This window comes from Pongo abelii, chromosome 20 (assembly GCF_028885655.2).
Source record: "Pongo abelii isolate AG06213 chromosome 20, NHGRI_mPonAbe1-v2.0_pri, whole genome shotgun sequence".
NCBI classification, from domain to species: domain Eukaryota; kingdom Metazoa; phylum Chordata; class Mammalia; order Primates; family Hominidae; genus Pongo; species Pongo abelii.
The window spans coordinates 42,349,567-42,367,748 of NC_072005.2; the positions used below are offsets into that span (position 1 = coordinate 42,349,567).

At 43.0% G+C, this 18,182-nt stretch overlaps 1 protein-coding gene and 1 long non-coding RNA gene across 6 annotated transcripts in view; one reads left to right on the plus strand and one right to left on the minus strand.

Moving 5' to 3' along the window:
* ZNF790 (zinc finger protein 790) overlaps positions 1-5,923 on the minus strand; it is a 29,343-nt gene extending 23,420 nt beyond the window's left edge. The window contains exons 1-2 of one of the 5 annotated variants that reach the window (XM_054540264.2): positions 5,619-5,923; positions 2,794-2,929 (exon numbers count right to left, since the gene is read on the minus strand). The gene's annotated coding sequence lies outside the window, so the exon portion shown is untranslated. Of the gene's footprint in view, positions 1-1,641; positions 2,287-2,793; positions 2,930-4,919; positions 5,033-5,618 lie in introns of those variants that run through there. The other 4 variants (XM_063720056.1, XM_002829119.6, XM_002829122.5 and 1 more) reach the window with 4 other exon arrangements.
* LOC129047431 (uncharacterized) overlaps positions 5,761-18,182 on the plus strand; it is a 50,659-nt gene continuing 38,237 nt past the window's right edge. Inside the window, exons 1-2 of the long non-coding RNA XR_010138608.1 lie at positions 5,761-5,885; positions 6,782-6,856. This is a non-coding gene — a long non-coding RNA (uncharacterized LOC129047431). The remainder of the gene's footprint in view (positions 5,886-6,781; positions 6,857-18,182) is intronic.

Below are 18,182 nucleotides of genomic sequence, written 5' to 3' on the forward strand. Positions count from 1 at the left end.
TATCAGAACACCACTAAAAGATATACTAAATGGAGTTTTTCGAGAAGAACAAGATCTCAGATGAAACAGAAAGAAATTTAGGCCGGGCACAGTGGCTAATACCAGTAATCCCAGCAATTTGGGAGGCCAAGGTGGAGGTTCATTTGCATCTAGGAGTTCAAGACCAGCCTAAGCAATATAGCAAGACTTTGCCTGTACAAAAAATAAAAAATTAGCTGGGTGTGGTGGCGCACACCTGTGCTCTCAGCTACTCAGGAGGCTGAGGTAGGAGGATCACTTGAGCCTGGGAGGTCAAGGCTGCAGTGAGCCATGATCATGCCACTGCACTCAACCTGGGTGACAGAGTCCCTGTTTCAAAAAAAAAAAAAAATTAGTAGGGAAGGAATAGCAATAGAAAGAGTAAATATGTGAATATAAATGAATATTAACTGCACAAAGTAATATATTGCCCTCTGGGGTTTTGAATCTATGCAGAATTAAAATAAATAACAAAAATAAAGCAAAAATGAGGATGGAGGTAAATGGAGTTAAAGTGTCCCAAGGTCCTCTAATAGTATTGGGGAAATGGTAAACTCAACAATTTGTTCTAGACTAAAAGAAACAGGAATGCTGTAATCTTTCAGGTAATCACTAAAAGATTTTTAAAAACATGTACAACAAATTGATAGAAAAAATGGATCCACCTTTGGCTTTGCAGAAAATGACAGTGCAATATGACAGCACAAAGATTTATAAAGAACCTAGATTCTTTTTTTTTTTTTTTTTTTTTTTGAGAGGGGTGGTGGGAGACGGAGTTTCACTCTTGTTGCCCAGGCTGGAGTGCAATGGCATGATCTCAGCTCACTGCAACCTCTGCCTCCCGGGTTCAAGCGATTCTCCTGCCTCAGCCTACCCAGTAGCTGGGATTACAGGCATGCACCACCACACTTGGCTAATTTTTGTATTTTATTAGAGACGGTGTTTCGCCATGTTGGCCAGGATGGTCTTGAACTCCTGACTTCAGGTGATACACCCATCTCGGCCTCCCAAAGTGCTTGGATTACAGGCATGAGCCACCACCCCTGGCCCCGATCTTATCTTTATCTGGAATATGATATATTTCATTTACACATTCATTGTCCACTTCCCCAACTAGAATGGTATACTCTGTGAGGACTGTTCTGTTCACTGATATTTTCCTAGTGCCTAGAATAGCACCTGGCACAGATAAGGAGCTCAATGAGGCCAGGCGCAGTGGCTCACGCCTGTAGTCCCAGCACTTTGGGAGGACGAGGCAGGCAGATCACGAGGTCAGGAGATCGAGACTATCCTGGTTAACATGGTGAAACCCTGTCTCTACTAAAAATACAAAAAATTAGCCAGGCATGGTGGCAGGCGCCTGTAGTCCCAGCTACTCGGGAGGCTGAGGCAGAATTCTTGAACCTGGGAAGCAGAGGTTGCAGTGAGCCGAGATAGTGCCACTGCACTCCAGCCTGGGCGACAGAGCAAGGCTCCTTCTCAAAAAAAAAACCAAAACAGAGCTCAATGAATATCTGCTGAATGAAGAAATACAATGGTTGACAGGAACAGGAAATAGGAACTTTCATACATTTTTGGTTGGAATAAAAATTAGTTCACCATTTGTGGACAGTAAATACTTACATAGCCTCTGTGTTCTAACTGCATTTCCTTAGATTCTCTATTAGTCTATTTGGCACTCGTTCATCAAGAGGCCAATTATATTAACTATATTTTCTTATTTTCTGTATTCTTGATGCTCTGGCATTTGGGGACCTTACCAAAAACAGGGAGAGGCTGCTCCTCTCAGGGCTAATTCCTAAAGATAATCACAGTTTTCCAATGAGCACAGCTTACATATGCAAACCAACCAATCCTGAGTCTATACCTTTCTGATATTGTGATGTAATAAGAAATATGTATTTTGGTCTTTATCCATGTCCGTGGTTCTTGGCTCATGGGTCCTAAAACCCTTGTAGTTTCCTAAACAGTATTTTCTGTTAAAACACTTGTTCTTAGCTGAGTGCGGTGGCTCACACCTGTAATCCCAGCACTTTGAGAGGCCAAGATGGGCAGATCACGAGGTTAGGAGTTCAAGACCAGCCTGGCCAGCATGGTGAAACCCTGTCTTTACTAAAAATACAAAAATTAGCCAGGTGTGGTGGCGCACATCTGTAATCCCAGCTACTCGGGAGGCTGAGGCAGAATTGCTTGAACCCAGGAAGCAGTGGTTGCAGTGAGCCGAGATTGCGCCACTGCACTCCAGCCTGGGCAACAGAGTAAGACTTTGTCTTGGGAAAAAAACAAAACAAAAACACTTGTTCTTTTGTCCTTGGTTATGTTCTGAATGTGTCCCCCAAAATTTATATAGTGAAACTTAATTGCCAATGTGTTAGATTAAGAAGTGGAGCCCTTCACGCCTGTAATCCCAGCACTTTGGGAGGCCGAGGCGGGCAGATCACCTGAGGTCAGGAGTTCGAGACCAGCCTGGCCAACATGGTGAAACCTCGTCTCTACTAAAATACAAAAATTAGCTGGGATTGGTGGCGTGTGCCTGTAATCCCAGCTACTCGGGAGACTGAGACAGGAGAATCACTTGAACTGGGGAGGTAGAGGTTGCAGTGAGCCAAGATCATGTCGTTACACTCCAGCCTGGGTGACAAAGAGAGACTCTGTCTCAAAAAAAAAAAAAGTGGAGCCCTTAGGAGGTGATTAAATTATGAGGGAAGAGCCTACATAGATGGAATTAGTGCTTTAAAAAAAAGGATTGAGGGAATGAGTCCAGCCCTTCAGTACCTTCTGACATGTGGGGACACAGCATTCCTGCCCTCTGGAGGATGCAGCAGCAAGGTCCCATCTTGGAATCAGAGAGCAGACCTACCAGACACCAATCCTGCTGGCATCTCAATCTTGAACTTCCCAGCCTCCAGAACTGTGGGAAATAATTTTCTATTATTTACAAATTACTTAGTCTCAGGTATTTTGCTGTAGAAGTACTAAGGGACTAAGACACTTCAGTTCCTGAAATAGCACCAGAGTAATAAATGTGAAAGATGTCTTTATTGTTCATTAACCAACCCCTTTCAACCACAAGTGAGTTAATGAGGTGATGTTAGTAAAGCCCCTACATAACCACAGGATAGGGCAACCAACATGTGATTAGAAGGTTGGAAAGTTCTGCCCTACCCCATGACTTCTGGGAAAAGGAAAAGGGCTGAAGGTTGAACTCATCACCAATCACTGCTGATTTAATTAATCATGCCTACATAATGAAGCCTCCATAAAAACACAAAGGGCTGGGTTCAAACAGCTTATTTCCCAGACCTCCCCACAGGCATTTTCTTTCTTCTGTTTTTTAGGAGACATTGGTAGGGTAAACATACAAAAATGTGATTGCCTCATTCAACCAAGAGCCTTAGCCATAATTAAAAGGTGTTCAGATGGAGCTGTACAGGAATGTGACGCTGGAAAACTAGAGCAACAGAGCCACATTTGGTATAGATCACTTCCCTGTATAGTCCAAATTTTGTTGTTCTTGTTTTTTGGGTCTTTTTGTTTGTTTGTTGTGTTGTGTTTTGTTTTAAGGAGCGGAGAGTTTAATAGGCAAGAAGGAAGGGAGAAGACAGAAGGAAGAAGTTCCCCCATACAGAGATGGGGGTTGGGGGGGGGGTGGCTCCAAAGCCGAAAGAGGAGGTCCCCTTGTTTTTTGGGTTTTTTGGGGTTTTTTGAGATGGAGTCTCGCTCTGTCACCCAGGCTGGAGTGCAGTGGTGCGATCTCAGTTCACTGCAACCTCTGCCTGCCGGGTTCAAGCCACTCTCCTGCGTCAGCCTCCCAAGTAGCTGGGATTACAGGTGCACACCACCACGCCCAGCTAATTTTGTATTTTTAGTAGAGACGGGGTTTCACCATATTGGCCAGGCTGGTCTCGAACTCTTGGGCTCAAGTGATCCACCCACCTCAGTCTCCCAAAGTGCTGGGATTACAGGCGTGAGCCACTGCACTCCTACTTGGTTTTTTTGTTTTGTTTTGTTTTGTTTGTAGAAAGTATGCTGTTCAGGCTGGTCTCAAACTCCTGGGCTCAAGTGATCCTCCTGCCTCAGCCTTCCAAAGTGCTGAGATCACAGGCATGAACCACCATGCCCCGCCTTTCCTGCCATTTTTAAAAGCTTCAGGATTATATTTTATATCAGCATTTCCTGTTGTCATACACTTCCTACCATCGTATTTCGGCAACCTCTACTACCGCCCAAAGTTTCTAGCTTAAAAAATTATTGATTTCCTCCTAGCTCCCCTTTCTGTCAGTTTTTTAATTTTATATTTGTTTTCAAATGAGTCCTCACATTGATTTTAAAAATTTATCAAGATTATAGTGAAAAGGAAGCTTCCCTTTCATATTTATCTTCCCTATATGCATCTATTATGATGGATTTCTTTTTTAAACTACTTTTAGTACTCATAACTGATTTTGAATTCTAGTTCAGAAAAAATGTCTGAATGTTAAATGTTTACATAAAAAATGCTATTTTATTATATGAGTAATGGAGCTTCCCCCCTTTAAAACTGCTGCTCCAGGAAGATACAACCTTGTTATCACAATTTAAAGAGAAAATGAGACTTGGAGGTTCAGATTCCTCCACAATCACAGTATCAGCTACCCACGCAGTGACCCACATTCAGGTGATTACACACACTCATACACAGATCCACACACGATCTTGCCCCCCCACCTCCACACACTCAATATGACCTCCCCACGCCCAAAGCTGCACACATCTTGACCTCACCTCTCTCACACACACACACCAATCTGACCCGCACGCGGTTTCTTTCACTCAACTATCCAGACACCCCTCATCCCACCAGCACAAGCAGGCCCACCGCGGTCTCACACACACTCGAGCCTTCCTTTGTCCAGTCTCACATGCATGACTGGGATCGCGGATTTGTCCCCTTCCGACTCCCCAAGCTGGTTCGGTCCCAGACGCTCAGGTGCCACATTGGGATGCGCTCTCCCAGCTCCTCTACACGCTACGCAGCTGCCCGCCTCAAGAGCGTCTGCGTGCTTCCAGCGTTAAGTGGAATTCCAAGCAGCCTCCGGGGCAAAGTTAGTCTAGTCACTGCGGCCAGACTGCCGCCTCAAGACCCAGAGAACGCAGCCCACTTAGGTTGGGCCCATCTATCCCCGGCGAGGCTTGGACTACGTTTCCCAGGAGACCCTGCGGTCCAGTATGTCTCCCGGGGAGGGGCGGAAGCCCGGGAGCCGCCCTCTGAGGCTGGGCGGGGTGAAAGAAAACTTGCACCAGAGGACTCAAAATAGGCAAGAAGGACTTGGTTAAAGACTATTGCAATAGTCAACTTCCAATACAACAGCAGCTGGAGATTTATAGCTAACGGGCTGGGTGAAGGAGTTAAAGGATGGTAAATTACTAAGAGGAAGTTAAGTATCAAGGGTGGGGGGATTGTTGCTAAACTGGCTTAGCTGGATTCTTGCTGAAGTGCGGTTCGCAGGCTATGAAGGAGGCCTGGCCAAACAAAAAGGGCTCAGAGGAGCCTGACTAAAGCTTGGTCTAGGGACTCCTTGTCAGGTTAGACTCCCGGAAGGCTCCGATGGGCAGCTCACCTCAGAGATAGTTTTGTTGGTGCCAGAGTCCGCGCCATGGGAATCGGGATGGTTGGGCTGTAGCTTTCGGCAACCTGTCGCTTTCTGGACTACACTTCCCAGAAGCCTCTACGCCCAGGGCACTCTCCCGCGATAACTAGATTGTCTCTTGAGGAGTGGGCGGGATCTTCCCGCGGGTTTGGGCAAGCGGCCTTGGGGCTTTGTGAGATAGCTAGGGTCGACTTGCTTGGATTCCAGTAGAGCGGAGCTGACCCTATCCGAGCAGGCGTAAGTGAGGCGGCTCGGAGCCTGGCGCGACAGGAACTCCCGACCTGTGTGGGCTGCTTGGGCAACAGGCTAAGGAGCGATTGTGAGGCGTGTGTACGGTTGTGACGGGGGGTGTCTCTATGGTGGGCGTGTGTCTGTGCGGCCGTGTATGGAACTGTGAGGGCGGGGAGGAGGACTTTTTGTTTATGTTTGTGCGGGTGTGAGTAGAGTTTAATTGTGACCGGATTGGGCACTGTGTTTGCGAGTGTGAGGTTCCTGGACCGCGGTTGTGACTGTATGTCCCCTTGGGGGGTGTGTGTGTGTGTTTACTACCATTTGCCGAACTGTGTGTAGTATGCCTTAATTTTGAGGTTTGTGGCAGCTTCTTTGTGTGTGTGTGTGTGTGTATGTGCGCGCGCGCGCGTTGGTGATATTGATGTAGGGTGCATGTGACTTTGCTGTCATTGTGACCGCAAGGTGTATGTCACTGGGAATTTGAGTGAGAGATGCCCACGGACTCTGTGGTTGTGTCCGGTCTACCCCCGTGGTGTGTATGAGTGTGTGATTGTGTGTTGTGTTTAGGTTTGGGGTGTCTGTGACGTTTATGTCTCTATGGTGTGAGTGAGTGAGTTTGTGTGACTATGTGTCCGTATAGCCAATGTAGGTATGGGGAGTCTTTGTCTTTGTGACTTCAGCCACTGGAGACCCCTGTGAGCTCAGGGACAGATTCTGCCCAGAACAACATTGACCCTGCCGTTGTCTGTGATGCCCGGATTGAGCAGGACGCCCTAGACTTCTCTGACCTTCCTCTGTAGGTGGTGGGCAGTAGGGGCTGAGCCAAGATAACTTCTGACATAGTCAAGCCGACTGCCTCTCAGAAGAACCTGATGTTTCCTGACTCTTTTCTCCTTCCTCAGCCCTGCCCTGCTTGGATAGAGGCCTCCGGACAGAAGTAAAGAATGGCTGTTGAACATCCACAAGGCACCTGCAAGGTAGCTTGTCCTGTCCTCTTGTTTCCTGAAATCCCTTTTTCTTTGTCAGGACATAGTTGCTTTCCTTCTCTTGAAAATTCTTGCCTATCAGATGACCTGATTCCTGGAGTTTCCATTTTGAGAAAATGACGTGTCTTCAAACCCCACCTCCCACACCTGATTTTCCCTTACTGATTTGTCAGATGGTTTTTCTTTTTCTTTTTCTTTTTTTTCTTTCTTTCTTTCTTTTTTTTTTTTATTTGAGACAGAATCTGGCTCTGTCGCCCACGCTGGAATGCAGTGGTGCGATCTTGGCTCACTACAGCTTCCGCTTCCCGGACTCAAGCAATTCTCGTGTCTCAGCCTCCCGAGTAGCTGGAATTACAGGCGTATGCCACCAAGCCCGGTTAATTTTTCTATTTTTAGTAGAGACGGGGTTTCACCATGTTGCCCAGGCTGGTCTCACACTCCTGGGCTCAATCCATCCGCCTGCCTCAGCATCCCAAAATGCTGGGATTACAGGTGTGAGCCACCGCACTCGGTTTTAATTTTTCTTTATGCTCTCTTTTTAAAAAATATGATTTCTTTCAGATTATAAAATAAAACATGATTGTTTTAAATAATTTCAAAAGTACAGAAATCCCTGATGAAGAAAATTTATTTTATATATGCACATAAAACATAATTGAATTATGCAGCATTTGCCATTTTATATCCTACATTTTCACATAAAATTAAATATTTTCCCATATAGCATATTTTGAAAATATTTTTAGAGATGCATAACATTTATTTGAATGCCAACAGCTTTTTTCTTCTTCAAATTCGGTACAGAAATGAGACCCACTTGTGCAGCTTAACAAGTAAAATACCAGCTTGTGCAGTTTAACAAGTAATTATAAAGACCCCTGTAAGGGGTATCCAGATCAATAAATAGAATACATCCATCACTGAAGAAGCCTCTACTGTACTCCTCCACAGTCACAAACAACACTGTGCTCCTGTGATGATAATCACTGTGGTCATTTCTTTGCCCTTCATTAGAGCTTTAGTACCTATGAATTAATTCCAAAGCCATAGAAGTGCAATTTTTGTTTGTTTTCTAACTTTGTATGAATAGACATTCTTTTGTTTCTTTTTTTCACAAAAGACTACATAATAAAAGTGACAGTTCATTCTTTTTTTTTTTTGTTTGAGACGGAGTCTTGCCCTGTCACCCAGGCTGGAGTGCGGTGGCAAGATCTCAGCTCACTGCAATCTCCGCCTCTTGGGTTCACGCGATTCTCCTGACTCAGCCTCCGGAGTAGCTGGGATTACAGGTGCGTGCCACCATGCGTGGCTAACTTGTGTATTTTTAGTAGGGACAGGGTTTCACCATGTTGGCCAGGCTGGTCTCGAACTCCTGACCTCCGGTGATCTGCCCGCCTCGGCCTCTCAAAATGCTGGGATTATAGGCATGAGCCACCGCACCCAGCCAACAGTTCATTTTTTATTGCTATATGTATACTATCCCATTATATGAACATATTATAATTTACTTATCCTTCTACTCTTTTTTGTTTGTTTGTTTTTGAGACGGATTCTCACTCTGTTGCCCAGGCTGGAGTGCAATGGCACAATCTTGGCTCACTGCAACCTCCGTCTCTCAAATTCAAGTGATTCTCCTACCTCAGCCTCCCAAGTAGCTGGGATTACAGGTGTGTACCACCAGGCCCGGCTAATTTTTGTATTTTTTAGTAAAGATGAGGTTTCACCACGTTGGCCAGGCTGGTCTTGAACTCCTGACCTCAGATGATCTGCCTGCCTCGGCGTCCCAAAGTGCTGGGATTACAGGCTTGAGCCACTGTGCCTGGCCTTATCCTTCTACTCTTGATGGACATTTGTCTTGTAATTTTTGGCTACTATAGGCAGTGTGACTATGATCATTTTGTGCGCATATTTTGCTACACATTTGGTGCATTTCTTTAGAATATATACCTAGCGATTAAATTGCTGATAGTGGCTGGACGCGGTGGCTCATGCCTGTAATCCCAGAACTTTGGGGGGCCGAGGCAGGCGGATCACGAGGTCAAGAGGTCAAGACCATCCTGGCCAACATGGTGAAACCCCGTCTCTACTAAAAACACAAAAATTAGCTGGGTGTGGTGGCACGCGCCTGTAGTCCCAGCTACTCGGGAGGCTGAGGAGAATCGCTTGAACCTGGGAGGCAGAGGTTGCAGTGAGCCAAGATCGTGCCACTGCCCTCCAGCCTGGCTACAGAGCGAGACTCCATCTCAAAAAAAAAAAAAAAAAATGCTAATAGGTAGGGTTTGTACATCTTCAGTTTTACCGAACATTGCCAAACTGTTCTCTAAAGATACTGTACTTGTGCCAGCAGTTTATAAGAGTTTTCTTAGCTCCACATCCATGCTAGACATCATAAAACTCTTAAATTTTTGCCAATCTGGTGGGTGTCTAATGTTATATTTAATTTATATTTCCTTTATTGCTAATAAAGTTGAGCACTGATTCGTGGCCATTTGAATTTCCCCTTTTTTTTTTTTTTTTTTTTTTTTGAGACTGAGTCTCTATTGCCCAGGCTGGAGTGCAGTTGAACGTCCCCTTTTATAAGATGCTGTTCAAATATTTTACCAATTTTTAATTGGGTTTTTCTCTGATTTACAGCAGTTGTACATATGTGTATATATCTTCTGTAAATTAATCTTTTTTCAGTTGTGTGTGTGATAAGTATTTTCACCTGTTCTGGTTTGGCTTTTCACTCTATGTGGTGCCTTTTGACAAATAGAAGTTCTGGATTTCATTGTAATAAAATCATTTCCTATGGTTAGTCTTGTTTAAGAAATTTTTGTCTACCTGAAGATAATGAAGATTTTCTTTGGTCTTAAAGCCAAAAGCTTTCTTTCTTTCTTTTTTTTTTGACTCAGAGTTTCGCTCTCGTTGCCCAGGCTGGAGTGCAATGGCACGATCTCGGCTCACCACAACCTCCGCCTCCTGGGTTCAAGCGATTGTCCTGCCTCAGCCTCCCAAGTAGCTGGGATTACAGGCATGCACCACCATACCTGCCTAATTTTGTATTTTTAGTAGAGACAGGGTTTCTCCATGTTGGTCAGGCTGGCCTGGAACTAGGTGATCCGCCTACCTCAGCCTTCCAAAGTGCTGCGATTACAGGCATGAGCCACCGCACCTGGCCAAGCCGAAAGCTTTCTAGGTTTGGCTTTAATGTTTAGGTCTTTACACCACCTGGAATTTTTGTAGGGTAGGATTCAATTTCATTTTTCTCCCAAGTGTGTATTCAGTTATTATAGTATCATTTATTGGAAAGTTCATATTTTCTGCACTGATATGCAGTGCCATTTTAGTAAAAAAATCAAGTGAACATATATGTCTGTGTCTATTTCTGGATTCTGTTCCACTGGTCTATTTGTCACTCCTCACAGTAATAACATACTGTCTTACTCACTATAACTTTGTATTTGGAGCAAGTACACTTACCTTCTTTTTCCTCAAGAGTGTCTTGGCTGTTTGTGTTTCTTTGCATTTTCATGTCAATTTTTGAATTAGCTTGGTTCCACCCAAACATCTCTTGGAATTTTGATGAAATTGCATTGTATGTATAATTTTATGAGTAGAAATTTGGAAACTCTTCTACACTTGATCTTAGCCAAAAGGCCAAGAGACAATGGGGGACTCTTCTAATAACATGAGCCTCTCAGTTGATGTAAGTCTTAGTGTTTCTCAACAAGGTCTTGCTTATCTCCTATAAATAGTTCTAGACAACTAGGAATCACATAATTCGTTGTACAGAGTATTCCTTTGGCATTGACTGTCTGGAATCTGAGCAGTTTAGATAATGATCAATCATAGTGATAATTTTAGCCTGGGTTTTTTTTTTTTTTTTTATATTGAGCACCTATCTCCTCCTGCCTGTCCTTGTCCCCCTCCTCCACCTCTTCCTCCTCCTCGAAAAGCAGCTGTATTAGAAAGACTAAAATGTATGGTAACTTGAACAGCTAGGTTGTACAAGAAAGGAATTGAAAATTCCCTTTCTGATGTCTTCCAAAACTTGAATTTCATTTAAATGCCCCTTGTTCTTTCCTCAGACCTCTAACTTCACCCTGGAGTTGAGCAGAAACATGACTTGCCTTTTCCCTCAAATCAGTCTTGGACTCCAGACAAAGGGTTGGAACTTTGAGCCAATAAGCAGGTTACTGGTAACAGTGCCTGAGGAAAGACAAAGCTATGGGTGTAAGGTTCTTTATATACGGTATCCTCCCACTCCTATCTTCTCCAGCTCTTTATGTATTAATATAATTTTTAACATTTTCTTTTATTCTTGGCCTCCTCAAATACATTTTTGGAAGTGGGGGATATGAAAATTAGATTTAGATATAAATATAGATATTCATTGTCTAATATTTTTATGTTAGTAACATCTGGTACAATCAAGCCTGTTTTTTGCGGTATCTTTTACTCTTCTCAATTATCAGGTTTCTTTTTTTTTTTTTTTTTTTGAGATGGAGTCTCTCTCTGTTGCCCAGGCTGGAGTGCAGTGGCGCAATCTCAGGTCACTGTAAGCTCCGCCTCCTGGGTTTGCCATTCTCCTGCCTCAGCCTCCCGAGTAGCTGAGACTACAGGCGCCCGCCACCACGCCCAGCTAAATTTTTGTATTTTTAGTAGAGACGGGGTTTCACTGTGTTAGCCAGGATGGTCTCGATCTCCTGAACTGGTGATCCGCCTGCCTCAGCCTCCCAAAGTGCTGGGATTACAGGCGTGAGCCACCGCGCCCGGCCCTTTTTTTTTTTTTTGAAACAGTCTCGCTCCGTCACCCAGGTTGGAGTGCAGTGGCGCCATCTCGGCTCACTGCAAGTTCTGCCTTCCGGGTTCACGCCATTCTCCTGCCTCAGCCTCTCAAGTAGCTGGGACTACAGGCCCCCACCACCACGCCCAACTAATGTTTTGTATTTTTAGTAGAGACGGGGTTTCACCGTGTTGCCAAGATGGTCTCGATAACCTGACCTCGTGATCCGCCCACCTCTGCCACCCAAAGTGCTGGGATTACAGGCGTGAGCGACCGCGCCGGCCTTTTTTTTCTTTTCTTTTTTTTTTAAAACAGAGTTTCGCTCTTGTTGCCCAGGCTGGAGTGCAATGGTGTGATCTCGGTTCATCATAACCTCTGCCTCCCGTTCAAGTGATTCTCCTGCTTCAGCCTCCCGAATAGCTGGGATTACAGGCAGGTGCCACCACGCCTGGCTAATTTTGTATTTTTAGTAGAGACAGGGATCCTTCATGTTGGTCAGGCTGGTCTCGAACTCCTGACCTCAGGTGATCCACCCACCTCGGCCTCACAAAGTGTTGGGATTACAGGCGTGAGCCACCGCACCCGGCCCATGTTTCTTTTTTAACTACCCTTTTGTCTTCCTGACCTCTCACCTCCACTGTGCTGTGTGAGGTAATTTCTGCCTCTACATCTTTGCCATCTTTTCTTACCAACTCTTTAGTTCACATATTGTCTTCATTGGAAAAAAAATCATCTCAGATTATTTTACCGACACTAGCCTCATCTCTCTGTAATACGACATAAAGAGCGTGACCTGAAGTATCAGAAAAATGTGGCATCTGATTTCACCCATACCACTTGTGAGTTTAACCTGTGAAGAAGAGATAATAATTTTCTCTCAGTGTTGTCAAGATTGAAATAACTTATGTGCACAACACTTGATACACATCAGTTGTTGAGTAAATGTTATTTCCCTTCTTTACTTTTCTTTCTTCAGACCTCTATATCAATTACAGTAGAAAGCATTTAACTAAATGCCTTTGGTTTTTCCCAAAATATCTTAAATGTAAGTTTTGCTCCCTACCTACATTGTAAATCATTTAGAACCAGGATTGTAGCTTTCAGTTCTCTTATATATAACTTTTCAATCCATTTTAAATTTGTTTTGCTTTGATTTGGGGATCTAAATTCAATTTTTTCTCATTTACCTGGTCTTATTCCCATATCTAATCAGTGATAACTTATTTGCTTTTCCCTTACTTTACACTGCCTACTTGGCGGTATTATAAATAGTTCGTATTATATATTTGAATTTTTTTTCAGTTCGTTGATTTATGTCTCTGTGCTTCCGCCTGAACCATGTTTAGATTTTCTTTCAAAAACCTTTGAATGCATGATCAAGTGTGTCACTTCTTAAGATTGCTGTAATTGGCCAGGTCAGTGGCTCATGCCTGTAATAGTAGCACATTGGGAGGCCGAGGCAGGCGCATCACCTGAGGTCACGAATTCGAGACCGGCCTGGACTACATGGTGAAACCCCATTTCTATTAAAAATACAAAAATTAGCTGGGCATGGTGGCAGGTACCTGTAATTCCAGCTACTTGGGAGGCAGGAGAATTGCTGGAACCCGGGAGGCAGAGGCTGCAGTGAGCCAAGATGGTGCCACTGCACTCCAGCCTGGGTGACAGAACGAGACTCCGTCTCAAAAAAAAAAAAATAAAAATAACAAGATTGCTGTATTCTTTATTTTTCATTACAAAAAGAATTCCTTATTACAACAAATTTAGAAAATAGAAGGATAAAGAAAAAACAAAGGTCATCTGTAATCCTATCAATTAGGTATAACTACCATCAAATTGTTACAGCAAACACTTAGAATTTTTTTTTAATGTGATCGTTGTGTAGCTATTGATCTGTGTAACCTGTGTTTATTATGCCAAAATACATATCAACAGCTGTCCATGTTAACATTTATCTTTATCATGAATTGTAATGGCCTCATAGAGTTATTTCACCAAGCTTTTTTGTTGAATATAGTTTGCTTACAAATTATTGGCTTTATAAATAACCATCTACTTTGGCCAAATGCTAGTGCTTGTTTCTTTCCTTTTCAGTAAAATTATAATTATACACATAACTAATGAATGTATTTTTCTTATAAAAATTATTTATTTATTTATTTACTTTGAGACGGAGTCTTGCTCTGTCGCCCAGGCCGGAGTGCAGTGGCGCCATCTTGGCTCACTGCAAGCTCCGCCTCCCGGGTTCACGCCATTCTCCTGCCTCAGCCTCCCGAGTAGCTGGGACTGTAGGCGCCCGCCACCATGCCCGGCTAATTTTTTTTGTATTTTTAGCAGGGACGTGGTTTCTCCATGTTGGTCAGGCTGGTCCCGAACTCCCGACCCCAGGTGATCCACCCGCCTCAGCCTCCCAAAGTGCTGGGATTACAGGCGTGAGCCACTGCCCCCGGCCGAGTATACGTATTTTAAATGTCAGTAAATACTTCCAAAATAATTTCAAATTGGCTTGATCACTTCACAGTACACTCAGTTGTCTCTAACAGAATCTGCTTTTCTAACTGCCAGTTAGGTCACTTATAGCTGCATAAGGTACAAAATAGCACTTAGAACAAATAATGATTTCATTTCATTTAAGCTATTCTTTTTTTGTTTGTTTGCTTGAGACTAGGTTTTGCTTTTGTCACCCAGGCTGGAGTGCAATGGCACGATCTCGGCTCACTGCAACCTCCACTTCCTGGGTTCAAGCAATTCTGCCTCAGCCTCCCAAGTAGCTGGGATTACAGGCTCCTGGCACAACACCCGGCTAATTTTTTTTGTATATTTAATGGAGATGGGGTTTCACCATGTTGTCCAGGCTGGTCTCAAACTCCTGACCTCAGGTGATCCGCCCACCTAGGCCTCCCAAAGTGCTGGGATTACAGGCGTGAGCCACTGCGCCTGGCCTAAGCTAGCTATTCTTAACCTTGATTACTAACCTCTGGTTCCACCCTCAGCAATTCTGATTTAACTGGTCTGGGGTATGGCCTGAGCATCGCCATTTTTCTCATTATTGTTTTAAGACTAATCAAGCCCATTTTTCTCATTGTTTTAAGACTAATCAAGCAAAGCAGTGGGAATGGAGAAGGAACAAAGAAATCTGTAACTGGTTGTGATCAATTAGTTGTAAACACCACTTGCACTTGGACTAGCCAATCGCAATTTTTAAAAGGTCACCAGATGACTCTAATGCACTGCCACAATTGAGAACTGATTACTTCAGTGCATATAAGCTGATAGAAAAGCATTAAAATTTAATTTGATGCGGAGTGGGTTCAAACTTTGGAATACTTAAAAAACTACCCAAGAGGCCGGGTGCAGTGGCTCACGCCCGCAATCCCAGCACTTTGAGAGGAAGGTGGGCGGATCACCTGAGGTCGAGAGTTTGAGACCAGCCTGGCCAACATGGTGAAACCCCATCTCTACCAAAAATGGAAAAATTAGTTGGGTGTGGTGGTGGGCACCTGTAGTCCCAGCTACTTGGGAGGCTGAGGCATGAGACCCCTTGAACCTGGGAGGTGGAGGTTGCAGGGAGCTGAGATTGCACCACTGCACTGCAGCCTAGGCGACATAGTAAGATGCTGTCTCAAAAAATAAAAATCAAAATAAAAAATAAAAAGCTACCCAAGTGATTCTAATGTACACTCAAGAATGAGAATCACTGAGTTAGACAATCGTGATTCGTTTTATGGAGCTGAGTACAGTAACCGTGGAAGAAAAATCAAAGTCATGTATCAAGGAAGTAGCGAAAGGAGTAGTTTTGGCAGAGGCAACCAACAATATCTGCCATACCTGTGCACTTGCTAGCAATTTATTGTATGAAAATACAGTGGTCATCTTACTGGTGTCTTGGGGGAGAGAAAATCTAAAGTATATGGTACATACACATACCACGTTTAATCAGCAGTCTTCTTTATAAAAACAAAAAAAAACTTTCAAAAGCTTTGGGTTTTGTAAATCTTAAACTTTTTTGTATTTTTTTGTTGTTATTGTTGACAGCCTGACAGTTGCTCAGGCTGGAGTATAGGAGTGCAGTGGCATGATCTCAGCTCCCTGCAACCTCTGCCTCCCAGGTTCAAGTGATTCTCCTGCCTCAGCCTCTTGAGTAGCTGAGATTACAGTCATGCACCGCCACACCCAGCTAATATTTGTATTTTTAGTAGAGATGGGGTTTTGCCTTGTTGGCCAGGCTGGTCTCAAACTCCTGACCTCAAGTGATCCTCCTGCCTCAGCCTCCCAAAGTGCTGGGATTACAGGCGTGAGCCAGACTTTTATGTTTTATTTTTATCTTCACCAGTTCTTTTTTTTTTTTTAATTTTGAGATTCTTTTTTTGTGACATTGAATTCAAATCTGTTTTATATTATTTTTATACAGGCATTTAATTCTATCAATTACTTTTTATTTGGTAATTTCTTGATGTCCAGTTTTTGATAGGTATCTTGCGCTTGTTTACCTTGTTTCTAGGCTGTTTGTATTTCCATTTAGTTTCATATTTAACATGAGAATTATTTAGGAATATGTTTTGTTAACTTTAAAATTTTTATTAAATTTGAAACTTGTAGAAGTTACAAGAATAGCATAAAGTATTCCTGTGTACCAGTTACTCAGATTAACCAGTTGTTACCTTTTGCCTATTTGCATTATCATTCTCATATGAACTTGTTTTCTTGTCTCTCTCCCTCTCTCTCTGCACACACACACACACACACCCACACACACATTTTATCTGTACCATTTAAGACTAAGTTGCAGTTTTGTTTTTTTTTTTTTTTTGAGACAGAGTCTCGCTGGGTCGCCCAGGCTGGAGCACAGTGGTGCGATCTCGGCTCACTGCAAGCGCCGCCTCCTGGGTTCACTCCATTCTCCTGCCTCAGCTTCCTGAGTAGCTGGGACTACAGGCGCATGCCACCACACCCGGCTAATTTTTTGTATTTTTAGTAGAGATGGGGTTTCACCGTGTTAGCCAGAATGGTCTCGATCTGACTTCGTGATCCGCCTGCCTTGGCCTCCCAAAGTGCTGGGATTACAGGCGTGAGCCACCGCATCTGGCTAAGTTGTAGATATTTTGCCCCTTTATTTCCTAACAATAAGAATATTCTCTTACATAACCCACAGTACAGTTATTAAAATTTTAACATTTATATGATACTCTAATCCATATTTAAAATTTTTGATTCATCCCAGTAATGTTCTTTATAAGAAACCACCTTACCCTCTCTCCTCATCTATCCAGGATCCACTTTAAAATCACACTTTAAATTTATTAATTATGTCTCTCTAGTCTTCTTTAATCTGGAAGAGTTGCTCTCTCTTTGTCTTTCATGATCTTGGCATTTTTGAAGAGGAGAAGCCAGTTATTTTGTAAAAAGTCCCTTAATTTGGGTTTGTCTTCTGGTTCTTCGTGCTTGCATTCAGGCTATGAATTTTGTGGCAGGAATACCGTAAAGGTAATATTGTATCCTCCTTGCTGCATCATCTCAGGAGATACATGATGTTGACTTATTCCATTTCTGGAGATGTTAACTTTGATAATTTGTTAAGGGGATATCTACCATGTTTCTCCACTGTAATATTGACAGTTGTCTGTTTGTAATTAATAGATAATTTGTGGAGATATACTTTGTGACTGTGTAAATAACTAGTTACCAAACTTCCCCACTAGTTTAACATCCATCCACTGATAATTATTCTTGGGTCTGTTATTAGTAAGATGTAATAGTAATAATGGGAGGGGTTTTTTTGTTTGATTTCTATCGCCATTATTTTGTCTGTATTAATTGGTTGGCATTGTACTATAAAGAAGAGCTTTCCCTTCTTCTTCATTTGTTTATGTCAATTTGAATTCATAGATGTTTACTTTCCTCAATGGGTTATAATCTGTTGTTATTTATTTTTATACTCAAATTGTCCCAGATTTGGCCGCAGGAACCCATTCTGGCTGGCTTCTGTTCCTTTGACTTGTCTCCATGATTCTTTGAGCATTTCCTTACTTCCTGGAATGACAAGATGTTCCAGGCTCATTCCTAAATACTGTCTTATCTCCAGCCTGGAATGAATCATTTCTCTAAAGAGCTCTGGTTCCTTGCAGTGTGAATATTTGGAAACCAAGATCTAGGTGATGGGACTGCAGTGTTCATTCTTGTCACAACCTGTTCCATATTTATATCCTCCTTCTGTAGTAGTAAGAAACCTGGCTTCCATAATCTATCCTCATTAGATTTATGAATTTGTTCAAGTCTAGAATTTATACATACAGAATGTGAGAATGCTAACCTATACTATGGTAAAAATCAAGCATACTAAGTAGGGTTCAGTATTTTCTTATAGTTCTCTTTATCTTTTTATTTTTATTTATTTATTTATTTTTGAGACAGAGTCTCGCTCTATCACCAGGCTGAAGTGCAGTGGTGTGATCTCCGCTCACTGCAACCTCTGCCTGCTGGGTTCAAGTGATCCTCTTGCCTGAGCCTCCCCGAGTAGCTGGAACTACAGGTGTGCACCACCACACCCAG